We start from the raw sequence: 13788 nt of genomic DNA, 5'->3' as shown, positions 1-13788 counted from the left end.
TGAATACAAGATTGGCTGGAATCAATGGTGGTGCCATGTTGCGTTTGGAGACCCCCTGATGTGCCTAAACAGTGGAAACCCCTCAATTCTAACTCCAACACACCCCTAACACCCCCAAACCACTGTTTGGGCACACGTCGGGGCTCGGAAGTGAGGGAGCACCATTTGACTTTTTGAATACAGGATTGGCTGGAATCAATGGTGGTGCCATGTTGCGTTTGGAGACCCCCTGATGTGCCTAAACAGTGGAAACCCCTCAATTCTAACTCCAACACACCCCTAACCCTTATCCAAACTGTAGCCGTAACCCTAATCACAACCCTAACCCCAACACACCCCTAAACACAACCCTAACCCCAAAACACCCCTAACCCTAACCACAACCCTAATTCCAACCCATCCCTAACCCTAAGGCTATGTGCCCACGTTGCAGATTCATGTGAGATTTTTCAGCACCATTTTTGAAAAATCCGCGGGTAAAAGGCACTGTGTTTTACCTGCGGATTTACCGCGGATTACCAGTGTTTTTTGTGCGGATTTCACCTGCGGATTCCTATTGAGGAACAGGTGTAAAACGCTGCGGAATCCGCACAAAGAATTGACATGCTGCAGAAAATACAACGTAGCGTTTCCGCGTGGTATTTTCCGCACCATGGGCACAGCGGATTTGGTTTTCCATATGTTTACATGGTACTGTAAACCTGATGGAACACTGCTGCGAATCCGCAGCGGCCAATCCGCTGCGGATCCGCAGCCAAATCCGCACCGTGTGCACATAGCCTAATTCTAAAGGTATGTGCACACGCTGCAGCATCGGCCATGGCTGGATTGTAATATTTCACCAGTTTTTTAGGTGAAATATTACAAATCGCTCTGATTGGCAGTTTCACTTTCAACAGCCAATCAGAGCGATCGTAGCCACGGGGGAAACCACCCCCCCTGGGCTAAAGTACAACTCCTCCTGTCCCTGCAGGCCGGGTGAAATTGGAGTTAACCCTTTCACCCGGCCTGCAGGAGCCCAATCCGGCCATGACGCATATGCTGCATCACAGGTCGGATTGGCACGGGTTTTCATGACGCATACGGTGCGTCAAAGGTCGGGAAGGGGTTAAGCCATATGGAATCACTGAAGCCCACCACAGCATGATTTAGGAGGTGTTGAGTTTGGGCATAATGGGAAAAGTCAAAGAGCTACAGGTCCAGGCCCATTGTCCTTGTGCTGAAGCCAAATGGAAAATATCAGTTTTGTAATGATTATTGTAAGCTGAATTATATGTCCAAGTTTGATGCATGTCTGATGCGCCAGGTTGATGAGCTCATTGAGAGGTTGGGGTCAGTAAGATACATTACTACCCTTCATCTAATGAAAGGAGATTGGCAAATCCCCATGTCCCAAATGGTCAAAGAGAAAATGGTCTTCTATACACCTGATGAATGTTTTTACAATACACCAGATATGCCTTTTGGTCTGCAAAGAGCCCCAGCCAACTTCCAAAGAGCCGTCCTAACTCTTCACGAGAAATGCGCTTCAGCTTCCCCTGATAATATTGTGATCTTCAGCCCATATTTGTAAAGTCATATGCAAAAAGTCCAGGTGGTACTGAACGCCCTGAGAAAGGTGGCCTTTACGATTAACCTGAAGAAGTGGTCCACTGGAAAGGAGGATGCTAAATACCAAGGCTATAGCATCGGTAGGAGTAAAATCTTGCAGCAGGAGAAAAGATGGAGGCGATCCAAAATTGGACTTACCCATTTTCAAAGAAACAGGTTAGGATGTTTCTGGGAATCGTGGAATACTATTGATGGTTCATGCTAAATTTGCCATGAGAGCTGCATCCCTGACCGACCGACTTAAAGGCAGAAAGTCATTGATGGCCAAGTGGATTTCAGAATCAGACACATATTTCCAGGAGTTCAAAATAGCCTTTGTGTATACAGCTGGTGTTAGTCGCACTGGAATTCACAATGGAGTTTGTGGTACAGACGGACATTTCAGAAGTCAGGTTTGGAGCCATCTTATCACATGAAATAAATGGTGAGGAACATCTAACCCGATGCCAAAGTGGAAAACTCCTCCTGTGAGAAAAAATATGCCATTGTTGGAAAATATTGTTTGGCCATCAAATTGGCAATTGACACTTTTAAGGACTACCTGATGAGTCAAAAGTTCAGGTTAATGTCAGACAATGCGCCACTGAGATGGATGAGGGAAGAGAACTGGAAGAATGTTCGGGTGACTAGGTGGTTTCTGGCACTTAAAGACTTCAGCTTCCATGTGGAGCATAGGCCATGGAAATTACACACTCATGTTGATGCGCTGTCAAGGCTTCCCTGTCTAGTGACTAAAGGGGCAAAATCCCTGAGCTTTGGGCAGAGGGAGAATATGTAAGAGGGTCAGTGGTGATATGTTGGATGGGAGATATGCACATGGTCAAAATTGTTGTAACCCCTCGTTTAATGACAGAAAAACCCACAATGGTCACAAAAATAACTTGAATCTGACAAAACTAATTATAAGTAAAAGATCTATGAAAATGAACAAATGAAAGTCAGACATTGCTTTTCAACCATGCTTTCACAGAATTAAAAAAAAACAATCATGAAAAAGGCCTAGACAGAAATGATGTTACCCTTAACTTAATATCTTGTTGCACAACCTTTTTAGGCAATCACTGCAATGAAATGATTCCTGTAACTGTCAATGAGATTTCTGCATCTCTCAAAAGGTATTTTGGACCACTCCTCAAGAGCAAACTGCTCCAGTTGTCTCGTGTTTGAAGGTTGCTTTTCCCAATGGCATGTTTCAGCTCTTTCCAATGATGCTGAATAGGACTTAGGTCAGGGCTCATAGAAGGCTACTTCAGAATAGTCCAATGTTTTCCTCTTAGCCATTCTTGGGTGTTTTGAGCTGTTTGTTTTGAGTCATTATCCTGTTGCAAGATGCATGACCTGTAACTGCGACCAAGCTTTCTGACACTGGGCCGCACATTTCTCTCTAGAATCCCTTGATAGTTTTTACATTTCATTGAACCCTGAACAGATTCTAGACATCCTGTGCCAGATGCAGCAAAGCAGCCCCAGAACATAACAGAGCTTCCTCCATGTTTCACAGTAGGGAATGTGTTCTTTTCTTGATATGCTTCATTTTTTCGTCTGTGAACATAAAGCTGATGTGCCTTGCCAAAAAGTTCCATTTTTGTCTCATCTGTCCATAGGACATTCTCCAAGAAGCTTTGTAGCTTGTCAACCTGTAATATGGCAAATTCCAGTATGGCTTTTTTATGATTTTTTTTTTTAACAATGGTGTCCTCCTTGATCATCTTCCATGAAGTCCACTCTGGCTCATACAACGACGGATGGTGCAATCTGACACTGATGTTCCTTGAGCTTGAAGTTCACCTTTAATCTGTTTAGAAGTTTTTGTGGGCTCTTTTGTTACTATTCATATTATTCATCTCTTTGATTTGTCATCAATTTTCCTCCTGCGGCCATGTCCAGGGAGGTTGGCTACAGTCCTATGTGTCTTAAATTTCTGAATAATATGTGCAACTGTAGTCAAAGGAACATCAAGCTGCTTGGAGATGGTCTTATAACTTTTACCTTTAACTTGTTTGTCTATAAAAAGATTTCTAATCTCCTTACTCTGGTCCAGGTTGATTGTGATTTACCATGTCACCAAACAGCACATTGAGTATCTGTAGTCCTATATACAGGCCCACTCACTGATTCCAAGATTGTAGACAACAGTGATGCTAGTTAGTGGACACATCTTGATTTAACATGTCCCTTTTGTAACATTATTTTCAGGGGTACCATAATTTCTGTCCAAGCCCTTTTCATGAGTTATTTTTCTAAAAATTCTGTGGAAACATGGATGAAAGGCAATTTCTGACTTTTATTTGTTCATTTTCATAGATCTTTTACTTATTATTACTTTTGTCAGATTCAAGTTATTTCTGTGAGCATTGTTGGTTTTTCTGTCATTAAACGAGGGATGCCAACAATTTTGACCACGTGTGTATGTTTCACTAAGGTTTTTAGCTTCAGTGATGTGAACTTGGAAGTTTGCTTCAGTATGTTATGTGCTGAGAAGGGTTAATTGGCCATGACAGGGCCAGGTTTATTGACAACAAAAGAGCCGATTTAAATAGCTGGGCTCTTGCTTAAAGGAGCTGAAACCTGATTTATGAGTGGGGACCCCACATTTATATGGATTACAATGTATGCTGTTTATTTAGGCCATCATGACTGAATATGCCTATTTTTGTTTTGGTCTGGCGGGTGAGGTAAGCCCACCGGCATCAGGGGCTTGTCTGCAGCATTCTGTAATGCTGTAGATAAGCCCCCGATGTTACCTGAAAAAGGAGAAAAAGACGTTATATTATACTCACCCAGGGGCGGTCCCGCTGCTGGTCAGGTCGGATGGGCGTCTCTGGTCCGCTGCGGTGCCTCCCATCTTCATTACAAGACATCCTCTTCTGATCTTCAGCCACGGCTCCGGCGCAGGCGTACTTTGCTCTGCCCTGTTGAGGGCAGACAAAGTACTGCTGTGCGCAGGCGCCGGGCCTCTGACCTTTCCGGCGCCTGCGCACTGCAGTACTATCCTCTGTCCTCAAGAGGGCAGAGCAAAGTACATCGTAACATCGGGGGCTTATCTACAGCATTACAGAATGCTGCAGCTAAGCCCCTGATGCCGGTGGGCTTACCTCACCCGCGATTTTCGGGGTGACAGGTTCCCTTTAAGGGATACTACAGTAGGATATTTGTTCATGAGGTGGGAGGTGTGATGCCTCCTAAAGATAAGCCAAGGAAATCAAATTAGGCATTTTGCTATAAATGGAGAGGCAATGGGAATAATGTTCTTAGTTATCTGGAGTCTGTCTGGTGGAGGTGTGAATTGTATCAATGTAGTAGTTATAAATCCAGGTGTTAAATTGGGTCCTAGTGTCAAAGAATTGAACATCTTTATCAGTTTGAATTCCCATATTTTTCTCTGTCATCCTTAAAATGACCATTTAGTATTAAGACTTTGAAGTCTGTCATACAATGTCCAGTTCCAGAGAAATCTTTTCCCACAGGCGTGTCCATTTAATTCCTGATTGTGTGTCTGTGTAGATTCATCCTTGTTTGTAGTTTTTGCATGGTTTCCCCAATATAGATACCTCCAGGGCACCTTGTACATTGTATCATGTACACCACATCTAAAGATGTACATGAAAAGAGTCCATGACCTCATAGTCCTGATTATAAACCTAGTGCAGTTTTCACATCACTGCTCACTTAGCTGGCTCAGTGGCATTAACTGGTTAATAGCAGTGAGTGGATCGCAATTCCACCCTTGGCTGTTCCAGGTACATGTCAGCTGTTCAAAACAGCTGACATGTGCCGGGAAAGATGTGGGCTCACTGTCGGAGCCTACATCAAAGAGAGGGAGTTCGACATCGGCATACTATTACGTCTGAAATCAGAAAGGGGTTATTAGCCAGTAAAGGCTAAGTGTACAGTTGTGAGCTGATGTTAATAGCCTGGGAAGCTCCATGGGTATTGCACCCTTTCCAGACTATGAACATCGGCCTCCAGCCATTGGCTTTTCACGATGCTAAAATTGCCTGGGAACCCTCTCCGTTTTTTCCGAAAAATAATCTTTTACTAATTAAATACATGTAGAGTAAGCTGCATACACACTGTACAAATTGTACTTGTCACAGACATTTGTATATCTACCGATTCTATTTGTATTAACTGTATGTAATCCATCTCTCCAGCTTCAGTGATTTTACAGTACATAGCAGATGAATTGCCGGCTTTCCTTCCATCTACCTATTCATGTAATATATATATATATATATATATTTATATATATATATATATATATATATATATATATATATATATATATATATACTTGTATATATGTATACATATATATGTGAGACTGACATATATATATATATATATATATATATATATATATATATATATATATACTAGAAATAGGCCTGATGCGATCGCATCGGGAGTGCAGTGAAATTAACATCTGTGTATGCTTAGCGGTGCTGACAGGAGCAGCGGACATGTCTCACACGTTTGCGCTTTCCAACATATCTGTTCTATATCATCCTCCTGCATTTTTGTATGGTGATGAGGCCAAATATTTTTAGTTATTTTTGTTCAGTACAGTTAAAATGGCAAATCCAAAAGCAGTGCCTCAGTGGTATGAAGTATATACAGTACAGACCAAAAGTTTGGACACACCTTCTCATTTAAAGTTTTTTCTGTATTTTCATGAAAATTGTAAATTCACACTGAATGCATCAAAACTATGAATTAACACATGTGGAATTATATACTTAACAAAAAAAGTTTGAAACAACTGAAAATGTCTTATATTCTAGGTTCTTCGAAGTAGCCACCTTTTGCTTTGATGACTGCTTTGCACAATCTTGGCATTCTCTTGATGAGCATCAAGAGGTAGTCATTGTAAATTGTCTTCCAACAATCTTGAAGGAGTTCCCAGAGATGCTTAGCACTTGTTAGCCCTTTTGCCTTCACTCTGCAGTCCAGCTCACCCCAAACCATCTTGATTGGGTTCAGGTCTGGTGACTGTGGAGGCCAGGTCATCTGGTGTAGCACCCCATCACTCTCCTTCTTGGTCAAATAGCCCTTACACAGCCTGGAGGTGTGTTAGGAGTCATTGTCCTGTTGAAAAATACATGATGGTCCAACTAAACGCAAACCAGATGGAATAGCATGCCACTGCAAGATGCTGTGGTAGCCATGCTGGTTCAGTATGCCTTCAATTTTTAATAAATCACCAACAGTGTCACCAGCAAAGCACCCCCACACCATCATACCTCCTCCTCCATGCTTCACGGTGGGACCAGGCATGAAGAGTCCATCGTTCACCTTTTCTACGTCGCACAAAGACACGGTGGTTGGAACCAAATAGCTCAAATTTGGACTCATCAGACCAAAGCACAGATTCCCACTGGTCTAATGTCCATTCCTTGTGTTCTTTAGCCCAAACACATCTCTTCTGCTTGTTGCCTGTCCTTAGCAGTGGTTTCCTAGCAGCTATTTTACCATGAAGGCCTGCTGCACAAAGTCTCCTCTTAACAGTTGTTGTAGAGATGTGCCTGATGCTAGATCTCTGTGTGGCATTGACCTGGTCTCTAATCTGAGCTGCTGTTAACCTGTGATTTCTGAGGCTAGTGACTCAGATAAACTTATCCTCAGAAGCAGAGGTGACTTTTGGTCTTCCTTTCCTGGGGCAGTCCTCATGTGAGCCAGTTTCTTTGTAGCGCTTGATGGTTTTGGCAACTACACTTGGGGACACTTTCAAAGTTTTCCCAATTTTTCAGACTGACTGACCTTTATTTCTTAAAGTAATGATGGCCTCTAGTTTTTTTACTTAGCTGCTTTTTTCTTGCCATAATATAAATTCTAACAGTCTATTTAGTAGGACAATCAGCTCTGTATCCACCAGCCTTCTGCACAACACAACTGATGGTCCCAACCCGATTTATAAGGCAAGAAATCCCACTTATTAAACCTGACAGGGCACACATGTGAAGTGAAAGCCATTTCCGATGACTACATCTTGAAGCTCATCAAGAGAATGCCAAGAGTGTGAAAAGCAGTCATCAAAGCAAAAGGTGGCTACTTTGAAGAACCTTGAATATAAGACATGTTTTCCGTTGTTTCACACTTTTTTTGTTAAGTATATAATTCCACATGTATTAATTCATAGTTTTGATGCCTTCAGTGTGAATGTACAATTTTCATAGCCATGTAAATACAGAAAAATCTTTAAATGAGAAGGTGTGTCCAAACTTTTGGTCTGTACTGTACATACCATTAGTAGAGATTAATTGCATGTCTTAGATTGTAGACACAATTTTTATACATTATGGGACTGTGTTGAATTTGCTGCTGGCTGAGGTAATAAGAATAACGTATATCCTGGCATGGTACTGCCTTTCTTCTTGCCGTAATGGTGATGAGGCCAAATATTTTTAGTTATTTTTTTGTTCATTACAGTTAAAATGGCAAATGCAGAAGCAGTGCCTCAGTGGTATCAACTATGTACATACCAGTAGTAGACAGTATTTTTGTGTCTCAGATAGTAGACAAAATTGATACACAGTATGGGGCTGAGGAGAAGTTTGTGCTGCGTGAAATAATCAAAAATTGTAAGTAAGCATGCGCGGGTATACCGCGCAGTTATGGCTGCTACTGGGAATAGCGGTGACATATATCTGTCACTTGTGCAGGCGCAGTTTGTGGCTGTAAGGCTGTTACTGCTTAAACATCACCGCTATTAACCACGTAGGCGCAGTAACAGCCGCATTGTTACAGCATATGCGTGGGTAGAGCAGGTAGAGCGCGCAGTTGTGGCTGTTACTGCGCATGTGTGGGAATACACGCAGGCACAAGTGACATACACGTCATCTCTATTCCCACGCATGTGTAGTAATGATGCGGCTGATACTGCGCCTGTGTGGGAATAGCGGACACATGTATGTCAGTTGAGCAGGCGCAAGTAACAATGCTGCGGTGCCTTATGGGATTTGGGGACAGCGGCCACAAGTTCCAACCGGCAAATATATATATATATATGTATATACTGTATATATTAGTCTAAGGTCCACTTCCGACTGTTTGTCTGTTTATAACGGAAAACCCACGTCGCTGATTGGTCGCGGCCGGCTGGGCACGACCAATCAGTGACAGACACAGTCCAGCTGCGAATTGGCCCCTCCCTACTCCCCTCCGGTCAGTGCCCCTCCATACTCCCCTCCAGTCAGCGCCCACATAGCATTTTAGCAGTCCGCTAAACAGACTGCGTTACATTGCGGCATAGGGCAGTCCGTTAACGCTGCCATTAACCCTGTAAGTGTGACCAACTTTTTACTATTGATGCTGCCTATGTAGAATCAATAGTAAAAACATATAATGTTAAAAATAATAATAATAATAATAATAATAAATTCAGTATATTCTCACCTTCCGGCATCCGTGCCAGCCTTTCCCGCTCCTCGCGATGCTCCGGTCCCAAGAATGCATTGCAGCAATGACCCCAGATGATGTAGCGGTCTCGCGAGACCGCTATATCATTATGGGTTATTGCCGCAAGGCATTACTGGGAATGGAGCGTTGTGAGGAGCTTGGCTAAAGGCCTGGGCTGGATCCGGAGGCCAACGGAAGGTGAGTGTACAACTATTTTTTACTTTAATTCTTTTTTAACAGGGATATGGTGCCCACATTGCTATATACTATGTGGGCTGTGTTATATACTGTGTAGGCTGTGTTACATACTGTGTGGGCTGTGTTATATACTGTGTGGGCTGTTCTATAAACTACGTGGCTGTGTTATATACTATGTCACTGTGCAATATACTACGTGGATGTGTTATATATTACATGGGCTGTGTTATATACTGCGTGGGCTGAGTTATATACTGCGTGGGCTGTGCTATATACTACGTGGCTGTGTTATATACTACGTGGGCTGTGTTGTATACTGCGTGGGCTGTGCTATATACTACGTGGCTGTGTTATATACTACGTGAGCTGTGCTATATACTACATGGCTGTGCAATATACTACATGGCTGTGCTATGTACTACGTAGCTGTGCTAAATACTTCGTGGCTGTGCTATATACTAAGTAGCTGTGCTTTATACTGGCTGTGCTATATACTATGTGGCTGCCCTATCGTGACATTACCGCCCGCCCTTCATCTAATACATCTAACTATATATATATATATATATATACTATATATATATATATATATATATATATATATATATATATATATATATATATATATATATATATATATATATATATATATATATATATACCAAATAGTAAAAATGAAGGCAGCACTCCAAAAGTTTCAGGTGAATAAAAGATGCAGTTTTAATCGACCCACATCACTGCGCGACGTTTCGGCTCACTGAGCCTTTTTCAAGCAGTGGGTGTTAACAACAATTGTGCTTTTATAGAGACAATTTCACTTGTTTTGCATATTACAGTTGCCATTTATACATATATAAACAAATAATTGTACAACTTTCTATAAAGTGCATATTATGAATTATTAGTGCAATCTCTGTGCTTATTAAAGTGCTTAGTGCTGTATTATTTATAAAATATTCTACCTTTCCACTTTCTCCTTTGTTTCACAGGTTGTCTTATTTGCGTATATTATATTTATGATAATCATAACTCATAATTCTCACCTTGCTATAAGGTAGCTCCACATGGAGGACACTGTCATGGCCGTTATCGGCGTTCCTATAATTCTATTGCGCATGTCTGGAAATCCAGTTACCATGTCACAAGGTATCGGCCAATGGGAGTTCTAATACACTTTCATTTTCATAGCGCATGCGCACTATCGTTATGTCAGTGCCGCATCGCCATCTTGAATGTGGCAAAAACGTTATATTGTGCCATACCATAGCTTGCGCTCATAAGGACGTCTTGATGATTTATATCTGATTTATCTTTATAGATACGTACAGACTGTTTGTCTACAATACCGAATATATACTCCTTCAATAGATACTGAAAGGGCTACATAGTTACAAGTTTCACTCTGACATAACGGATGAAAGCCTTACTCAGGCTATCTCCATTAGTCTGTGCCTTTCCAAGTTGACATACAGCCTCTCCAGGCCATAACATCACACTTTAGAACTGGCAAAAAAAGTGACATATATGATTTACCGTGTATCTAGATATAAGACTAACAGCTGGTAGTTTTTTTTATATGCAGTGAATTTTATTATGGATAAAGAACGCTTGCCATTGGTCGACATATGTGACAGATAAATTTGACCAAAAATTATTTTAAAAAAACAAAAAAAATTTTTTCAAAAGAAAATTAAGCATATAATGTAAGGGCAAAAATTAATTATTCATTCCTCCATATGGATACTCCATCAAGCGGCTGGTGGGGACATATATACGACCCTCCGGTCACAAGATACCTATAAAACAACAAAGAAATTATTAAAATCAATGCACTCTGCAAAGTACAACATGGAGCCTATACACATCTAATTTAAGGGGTCTATCATAGGAGGTTTCTTCACATACCCGAATGGATTTTAAATTCCACATTGAGTCCTTTAGGTTTTAGAGTGTTCAATTCATAAATCCATCTAAGTTCTAATTTTTTTAAAAGACATATTCTGTCCCCTCCTCTCCTCTGTATAGGGACCCTATCTATTATTTTCCATTTGAGGTCTTTTTCTGTGTGTTTGAACTCTGTAAAATGTTTTGAGACTGGGAGATCTAATCGCTTCTTCCTAATAGAATGCCGATGATTATTTATACGTGTTTTGAACTCACAAGTCGTTTCCCCTATATACCACAATTTACAAGGACATTCAAGTAAATATACTACATAATCAGAGTTACATGTCAAGAAGTGTTTGATTTTATATACTTTATTCGTTTCTGGATGTTTAAACGTAGGACCTTTTAGTATATTGGGGCAATTTACACAGGATAAGCATGGGAAGCAGCCTTTTTGAACCTTGCCTGTAATGGTGGTCTGACTAGGATTTTTTAATGAGCCAATATCAGCTTTGACCACATAGTCTCTAATATTTTTTGCCCTCCGATATGAAAATAGTGGGGGCTCTCTTAATTCTTTAATCCTTGGTAGACAGTTGCCTAACATCCCCCAATGTTTTCTGATGATATTCGCTATAGCTCTACTTTCCTCTGAATAGGTCATCACACATGGTATCCTGCTTAATCTTTTTTTATTTTTATCATTTTTCCTTAGTAAATCCTTTCGATCTTTTTTGATGGCTTTGTTTTTAGCAATATTGATTACATCTTGTGGATATTTTCTATTTAGAAATTTTTTTGCCAGGATATCCATAACTCCCTCCATCTCTTTATCCTGTTTATCAATCCTACGCACTCTCAAGAGTTGGCTTAAGGGTATTGACCTTACCATACTGCGTGGATGTTGACTGTCATAAGTTAGGAGATTATTTTTATCGGTCTCTTTAACGTATAATGTAGTTGTTAATTCTCCCTCATTTTGTGTCACAGATACATCTAAGAATTGTATACTTGTTCTGGAGAAATTTAAGGTGAATTTAATAGTTTCATCTATTCCATTCAGGAACCGGTGAAAGTTATGTAACTCTTCTTCTGTATTTTTCCATAGGAGGAAGACATCATCTATGTATCTCCACCACACCAGAACATGCCGGAAGTGGTGGGACACATAGATGAGGTCCTCCTCCAAGGTACTCATCACTAAATTTGCGTAAGCAGGGGCCATATTGGCCCCCATAGCTGTACCTCTTTGTTGTCCATAGAAGGTATCCCCAAATAGGAAGTAGCTCCGCCTCAAAATTATTTCCAACAATTTGATTATAAATATTTTACCTTCATAGGTTATATTTGTTGTATTTAACTTTTTTTCAACTGCCCTTATTCCCGAAGTGTGGTCTATTGATGTGTAGAGTGAGATGACATCAAACGAGGCCAAGATAACATCACCCTCCAATTTTATAGATTCCAATTTATTAAGGAAATCTGTAGTATCTTGAATATAAGATTTTGAATTTTTCGCAATAGGGTTAAGGATTTTGTCTAAAAAAGTTCCTATTCTGCTAAATACCGAATCCACTCCCGCCACTATGGGTCGCCCAGGAGGGTCGACCAGTGACTTGTGTATTTTAGGGGTTATGTATAGTACAGGGGTTCTTGGAGATTCTATGGATAGGTAATCCATTAGCTCCTGATCTATAATTTTGTTGTTAAGAGCTTCTTGTAAATAATTATTAATCTCCACCATTATTTTAAATTTAGGATCACTCTCAAGTTTTTTATAGACATTCTCATCCCCCAATTGCCGATATATTTCTGCCATATATTTTGACTTGTCCATGATGACGACAGCACCACCTTTATCTGCAGGTTTAATTATGATGTCGTCATCATGGACAAGTTCTTGTAGAGCCTCAAACTCCTCCTTTGTCACATTAGGGTATTTAAATTCACTAGAGGCCTCACTTCTGATCCCCTCCACCTCACTCCTTACCACACTCTCAAAAGCATCTATAATTGAGGAGCTAGTGGGTGGCGAAAAATCACTTTTATTTTTTAATCCCATATTTCTAGAATTAAATTCACCACAACCTGTTATATGTTCTACATTCCTATCTTGGAACCACTCTTTAAGTTTAATGGATCTAAAAAATCTCTCCAAATCTATCTGTAAATCAAACCAATTAGTATGCGCACAAGGTACAAACGACAGTCCTTTACTCAGGATTGAAACCTGTGGGGAGGTTAATACCTTGTTGGAAATATTAATCACGAGTTCTGATCCTTCTTCTTGGATGCTACTTGTCTCTGGGGCTGTGTTCTGTTCTTTTCTGATTTTTTTTGGGACCGATGGTGCCGCTTGCCTCCTCTCCTCTTGCGCTTGATTGTTTCTCCATAATAGTGTCCTGGTCTATGGGGAATAATATCATTATTAGTCAGATTGTTATTATCACCACATTGCTGATTCTTCCAAAGGCCACCTTTCTTTTTCCATGACGGTTTATTATTTTCCTTCTGCCATGCATATATTTGTCCTGTTTCATAGTCCTCTAGGTCTCTATTCCACTTCCTCCTTTTAATCTCTTCTAAGTCATTACGCAGTTTAGTGCCTTCCTTATCAACTTTTTCTTTAAATACATTCCACTCTTCAACAGTAATTAATACTCGTATTTTGTTTTCAAGATCTCCAGTATTCAG

The sequence above is a fragment of the Ranitomeya imitator genome, chromosome 5 (assembly GCF_032444005.1).
Source record: "Ranitomeya imitator isolate aRanImi1 chromosome 5, aRanImi1.pri, whole genome shotgun sequence".
In the NCBI taxonomy this organism is placed as follows: Eukaryota; Metazoa; Chordata; class Amphibia; order Anura; family Dendrobatidae; genus Ranitomeya; species Ranitomeya imitator.
This window is presented reverse-complemented; position numbering follows the sequence as displayed.